The following is a 7,420-nucleotide window of genomic DNA, read 5'->3' as shown; positions in this document are numbered from 1 at the left end:
AGTGAATACAACATATAAAAATAAAACCCAATAATATAAAACAAAATACATTTAAAAATAACAGATAAAACTAGACATGGGTTTTTACGATGTAAAAACAAGTGTGCATTGGCATTGCCTGCAGCTTGAACTGTGACCAAGACCAAGTTGAAATGTGTTTGCTAATCAAGTACCAGCTTGTGTCTGCCAAGTCAGCAGTTGTTTGTAATGAGGGTAATTGTGTGAGAATATGACAATTAGAAAATATGTAGTTGTAATGAAAWATTTTGTTTATGGCTGGGATTGAACSCTGATCTCCCRCATGAAAGCCCATAGTGTTCAYCATGAGACTATAGGAGCTGTTGCAGCAGGCTCTCCCAGTGTTGTTTGTATGKRTGCTGAAAGAGGCCAAATTGCCAATGCAATTGTTGACACTAAACTGCAATATATTACAACAGTAAAGGAATATTAGGACAATATTATAGTGAAATATCAAAATACAGTCATGTTTTTATTGTAAACACTGAACTACTGAGTTTAAATATTATTAAACTATGGTGCAGTACTGAGTAGATACAGCATGGGGCAGTATTGTACCAAATGCAAGGCTCCATTGACTCCAATTATTTGATTTTAAACATTAATATTGCAAAAACTATAAGTTGTACAGGCACCAAAAGGCATAGCAATCATTTGGCACAGGAGCTTTACAGATATAAATTACAATGGCAGCTCTAGGACAAAGTATGCAGGAGGAGAAGCATGGCAAAGTGGAGATGACTTGGATGGGAAACGAATCACAATAGTGTGCATTGCATTGGCAATGCACACTGATAACAGACAAAAGCAGCAGTGCAGAAAATCTGCAGTTGTCTGATCTATAAGGAAAGGCAGTGGCAAACAGAACTGTCTTCAACTTCGATTTAAAAGTGCTGAGATTTTCAGCCGACCTGCAGTCTTCAGGAAGTTTATTCCAAATCTGAGGAGCATAAAGACTGAAGGCTGCCTCTCCGTGTTTGGTTCTGACCCTGGGAACAGAGAGCAGGCCTGTCCCTGACCACCTGAGGGCTCTGGGTGGTTTATAGCAGAACCAGAAGATCAGTCATATATTTTGGCCCTAGACAATTCAGCTGCTTTATAAACCAATAGCAGTATTTGAAATCAATTCTTTGACAGATGGGGAGCCAGTGTAAAGATTTAACAACTGGAGTTATATGGTCCCTTTTCTTGGTCTTCGTGAGGACTCGAGGAGCAGTGTTCTGAGCAAACTGCAGCTGCCTAATTGATTTTTTAGGGAGACTGTGAGCACAGCATTACAGTCTGCTATGGACAAGTTTTTCTAAGTCCTGTTGAGGCATCAATCCTTTGATCCTYGAWATACTCTTTAAATGATAATAGGCTGACTTCAGAACTATTTTTATATGGCTGTTAAAATTCAGGTCTGAATCCATGACTACACCCAGATTTCTAGCTTGGTTACTGGTTGTTAATGTCACTGATTGAAGCTGAGTACTAACTTTTAATCGTTCCTCCTTGGCACCAAAAACAATTATTTCAGTTTTGTCTTTGTTTAACCGAAGAAAGTTTTGCCACATCCAATATTATGCTATGTTAGAATATTATGCTATTTTAGTTTAATACTGTAATGTTAAATCAGTGACGTTGGGAAGGTTAGTGAAGAAGGTTGAAAACCAGTCAGTATCTGGCATTGTTGTATAAAGTTCCTCAAAGTGATTGTTGAGTAGAAGTACAAGTATCTTATCATAAAACTACACAGTAAAAACTGGAATGTTAAAGTTTCAGTGTTAAACTTTTCATAGTTAATTTCAGCTCCCAAGTGTTATTTTTAACACTTTCTGAGTAAATTAACATCCAGTGTTGGTTTTAATTCACAGAGTTAATTTCATCAGTGTTGTCTCAACTCTGGACAGKGTTATAAGCTCCGTCCACTGTTAAATCTTGATTAACACTTAACAGTGTTGAAAGAAGTACTCTGAAAAGTCCCGCCCTCTTCCTCAAAGACCAGAATTTTCTCAGCAAGGGATGCTGGGTAATCTTGTAGAAATTATGTGTTTTCTTGTCTAAGACTGTTAAAAATGTTCATTAATGTAAAAAATTGAGTTTTTTTTGGTCAGTTTTCCTGTTCAGGTTGGTTAGTTTTTAAGTTTAGGTTTTGTGTTATTGGCCATGAATCGACACCATGAGTGAGAGGTACTTCCTGGTGTGTGAAAGTCGACCCTGTCGYGATGTTCAACAGAGAAGAGAACAGTGTTAATACAACACTTCAAGAGTTGATATCAACTCTTGTTAGAGTGCATAACTCTTGTGTACTCTGACTCTTACTGTGTAAAAAGGAAAACAAAAAATAGGAGTATCACACAATAAATGGTACTTTTTATAGTGAATTTAGTGTAACTCCAGAAAAATAATATTACTCTGCAGAGTGTAAACAAACTATAACTTGAAATAATTTTACTCTTTACATTATTGCTTTTGACACTAAAAWGAGTCAAATTAACTCTGAGAAGTTGATACTGGCTATGTAGTACATTTTACACTAATATTGAGTGGGGACAAATATTGTATGAAAGAAGAGTTAAATTCAACTCTATAGGAATTAAAATGACACTTTTTTTACTGTGTACTTTGGTAAAAGTTACAGTCTTCTCAAAAAATATTACTTGAGTAAAAGTCTTAAATAATCTGATATTTTTGTACTTAAGTATCAAAAGTAAATTTCTGACACAAAATCTACTTAAGTATTAAAAGTAAAAGTACTGAGTGAAAGTGAGCAGTTAGATTTTCCAAAATGACATTTATTGGGAGGTGACTTCTCAAAAAAAATATTTTTTCTAACGGCGTGCAGCTGTGATGGGTTGTGTACAAGTTAATATGGTGTCAGAATGGTATATATTTATACTTCTCATCCAACCACTATTAAAATCACTCTATCCAGGAGACACACTTTATCAGGATAGTATTTTTTTAAGTAATAACAACTCGGAATAAAATAGGAGTAACGACTTTCTACTTCTTACCTTTTTTTAAAATGTAGTGAGTAGAAAGTACAGATAACTGTGTAAAAATGTATTAAGTAAAGGTAAAAAGTACGCTGATAAATAATTACTCAAGTAAAGTACAGATACCCAAAAATTCTACTTAAGTACAGTAACAAAGTATTTGTACTTAGTTACATTACAACTCTGGTATCTGGTGTGACCATCCTATGCGTCACACACAGTGCAATGCATCTCCTTCGCATAGAGATGATCAGGTTGTTGATTGTGGCCTGCAATGCTGGTCCACTCCTCTACAATGGCTCTACGAAGGATTGATAATGGTAGTAACTGGAACACGCTGTCATATACATTAATCCAAAGCATCTCAAACATGCTCAATGGTTGATATGTTCGGTGAGTATGGTGGCCACGCAAGAACTGGGATGTTTTCAGCTTCCAGGAATTGTGCAGTATACAAATCTTTGAAACTGGGGGCATGCATTGTCATGCTGCAACATGAGGTGATGAATGGCACAACAATGGACCTCAGGATCTGATCATGGTATTTCTGTGCATTCAAAATACAACTGTGTTCAGTGTCCATGACATACCTGCCCACCTGCCCATTCTATGACCCTGCCGCCACCATGTGCCACTCAATGCACAACGGTGACATCAAACCATTCACCCACACAACACCACACATGCTTACTGCTGTTTGCCCTGACCAGTGAAAAATGTGATTCATCCATGAAGAGTACACCTCTCCAATGTGTCAGACACCACAAAATCTGAGCATTTGCCCACTCAAGTTGGTTATGACAACAAACTGCAGACAAGTTGAGATCCCAATGAGAGCGATGAGCATTAGGGTGGTCCCAAACYACAAACTTCTACTTTTCCAAGGTGCTTCTTCATTTTTTWGTTCTATTTGAGGGAAAAAAATTAATGGGGTGAAATTTCATAAGATTTGACAAATATAAAACACTGCCGCRCAACCCCTGTTTTTGTGCCATGCAAGTGAAATTTTGAGTTCTGACTCTGTCCTTGCCAAGGCCACCAGCAAGACGTTAGCCAGAAATCTGTGGTATCTGAGTAAAGAACAGGCCGGACTTKTCATATTTGACAGCAGCACTGCACATGATGATCGTAGCTGTTCCCAAGGAGGAAGGTCACAATGATCCTCAGTCATGTGCAATAGTGGACCTAGAAGGAAATGAAGCTATTGTTACCAAAACTGTGGCAGATTGTGTTACATCTGCCTCAAGTCCCATTTTGAGGCAGTCATCATGAACTACCTTGTCAAAGATCAATCAGAATGGGAGGATGGCCCATCATTCTAGTCATGGCAGGTTCTGTGTAGCATTAGGATGCCAGTGACCAATGATTAGGATATAAGTGACTAATGATTAGGAAGTCAATGACTTTAATAAACAGGGAACTCATCCAGGATTACAATCAAGTGATCAGCAGTGGCAATACATGCTGCAAGTTGTTAGGTGGCATCATTGTCAGTTCCTGGAAGTCAAGAAAGTCATGAATGCCACTCTTCATGACTGTTTGTTCTCACCAAATATGTGAACAATGACACTTATTTTATTTTTGTATTGTAAGCCCATCCATCCATTATCTTCTTTCTTTCAGGTTCATGGTGCCCACAGAAATCACTGGTCACAAGTCCATCACAGGGCCACACAGATGGGGACAATTTAGAGTTACCAATGTTGTGTTTGGGAGGAAGCCAAAGTACCTGGAGATCCAGCGCCCTACTTGCTGAGAGGCATCTGCTCTACCAACTGAGCCATTAGGCTGCCACTTTGTATTTCATATCCAAGCAAGCATGTTGGCATGCACAAATGAGCTCAACCCTTCTAATTTTCACCCCACGTGCGGCAGTGGTTAGAAAAGTTGTATCGACACAAAATTCGGTACAAAGGATTTTCTTTGCAAAAGGAACAGTTTTGTCAGGAAGCATCTTAAAAAAGTCACATTTTTTATTTTTGGCATACTGTAGAGGATCACCCTAATGAGCATGCAGATGAGCTTCCCTGAGATAATTTCTGACAGTTTGTGCAGAAACTCTTTGATCATGCAAACCGATTGTTTCAGCAGCTGGCTGGTCTCAGATGATTTTGGAGGTGAACATGTTGGATGTGGAGGTTCTGGGCTGGTGTGGATCCATGTCGTCTGGTTACATGTGATCTGCAATCGTGAGGCCGGTTGAATGCCCTGCCAAATTCTCTGAAACACCTTTGGAGACGGCTTATGATGGAGAATGAACATTCAATTTATGGGCAACAGCTCTGGTCGACATCCCTGCAGTCAGCATGCCAGTTGCATGCTCCCTCAAAACTTGTGACATCTGTGGCATTATGCTGTATGATAAAACAGCACATTTCAGAGAGGCCTTTATTGTGGCCAGCCTAAATAATCATGCTGTCTAATCAGCATCTTGATATACCACACCTGCGAGGTGGGATGGATTACCTCTGCAAAGGAGAAGTGCCCCCAACATAGATTTACTCAAATTTCTGAACAATATTTGAAGGAAGATCTATCGTCTAGAAAAAGTCTTAGAACTTTGAGTTCTGCTCATGAGTAATGGGAGCAAAAGCAGAAGTGCTAYGTTTATATTTTTGTTCAGTGTATATTGTAGGCACAAATGATTGGTTCAAGTAAATCAGATTTTTGGCTCTAAATAAAAACAAAATGCCACAGACTGTTAGAAACTAACTGCTAAGTGGTTAATTAAGCAGCCATGAAGTCTCTCCAGGACCTGAAGGTAATATAAGGTTCAAAATAGCAAAGTTATAATGATTTCATCTGCTTTAAAAGTGTATTTAATTGTTTGGTTTGAAAAGGACCAAGTAGTGATGTAATTAAATCATCATATCTTAAACCATTTAATCAGTGTCAGAAAAAAGATTCATGTTATTTAGCAACTAGCAGCTAAATGATAATTTCAGAATGGAACACAGCTTTTGCTGTTGGTGCTCAGCTTTTGTTATGACATCATCATCCTGCAACAAAGGCAAGTGCTAATATTGCTAAGGATGACATTTAAAGTTAAAATGCAAAACTGTAAAATGTAAATTCAAAATGTGTTCATTGAAAACAATATGGATAGGACCATGTGGTCCGGCAGTTTGACGTACAGCTTGATACACTGTTTGCAACTGCAAGTTTGATGTCTGGTATATAGGGAAGCGTTAGCAGCATTAGCAGCGTTAGCGGTTGCTTTTGTCTCAGGGTGATGACGTCATTACAGAAGATGCACACCAACAGCTAGAGCTGCATTCAATTCTGGAATACTCAAGTGTAAATTTAAACACTTAGCCACAACATTTACATTTAACGTTTTCATTTAGGATTTAATATTTACATATGTTATTTAACATTTAGTCAAAAATTAGCAAAATGTAAGAACGGAGAGCTAAATAACAATAAAATGCTAGTGTATTTTTATGTAACTATGATTTGATTCTCAGAAAGTGAGCTAAGTGACATATCTTAAYATTTTATTTTACACGTGGCGCCCCATACAGCACCAGTGAAATACCTYGTGTTTTAAGGATGACTGGAATTTTTTTTAAATAAACTCTTAAGGCTAAATTCTCCTCTGATTATTTCCAGATCTCTATGGTGTTCAAAAGTGTCCTCAGTTTTCCTYCAGCTTGATGCAGGATTGTAGGAACTTGTAATTATATCACAGGATTAACACTAATCTCAGCAGAGGAATTAGGTGTGACACTGTTGTTGTGCTGCTTTTGTTTTGTTTCCTATGTTAGTTTAAAGTTCAAAACAGATGAAATAATTTTTTTATGTATTGTTGTCAATCTATGTTTTGATCAGTTGTAAGTAAAATAAAACCCACTAAATTTGTTGCACTTCCTCTAATTAACCTTTCTGCCCAGGGCGTGTTTGAATTCTCTGAAAAAAGATGCGTAAAACCCAGCTGGCGCACGACACGGGGACAAAGGCCAGAGTCATTGATGATGGCTCTGATGAAAAGAATTGATTTTAGATGGTGAGTGTATCGTGTAACTTAGGCACAGTTATGAAATGGCGAGAAGCGAGAGATTATRGTAAGTAGGTTAGTGGAGCAACACACAGCTTTTGCACCCCTCCCTTCTCTTGTCTTACGGGTGAGCATGTGTAATGAGTCCACTCATGCCCTGTTCCACAGTGGACACTTTTACGTCCCGTTAATGCAGTCTTTCAGCAGCTCCWGCRTWTATTTTGTATTGRTTGTTCTCCAGSGCTAAAATGCTACCTTGCATAAGACCTTTTGTGCGTCCTTTTTTGCTCCTCACACTTATTCTAAACTGTGCAGTCCCTCAAATTAAAACAAGAAAAACCTATATGGGCACACTCAAAACAAAATAGAGGATATTGTTAAGAACAAAAATATTAGGTTTCCTGAATGCAATTCAAGGAAACTG

Source organism: Austrofundulus limnaeus, unplaced genomic scaffold (genome assembly GCF_001266775.1).
Source record: "Austrofundulus limnaeus strain Quisiro unplaced genomic scaffold, Austrofundulus_limnaeus-1.0 Scaffold15, whole genome shotgun sequence".
In the NCBI taxonomy this organism is placed as follows: Eukaryota; Metazoa; Chordata; class Actinopteri; order Cyprinodontiformes; family Rivulidae; genus Austrofundulus; species Austrofundulus limnaeus.
Note: the sequence above shows the minus strand (reverse complement) of the source record.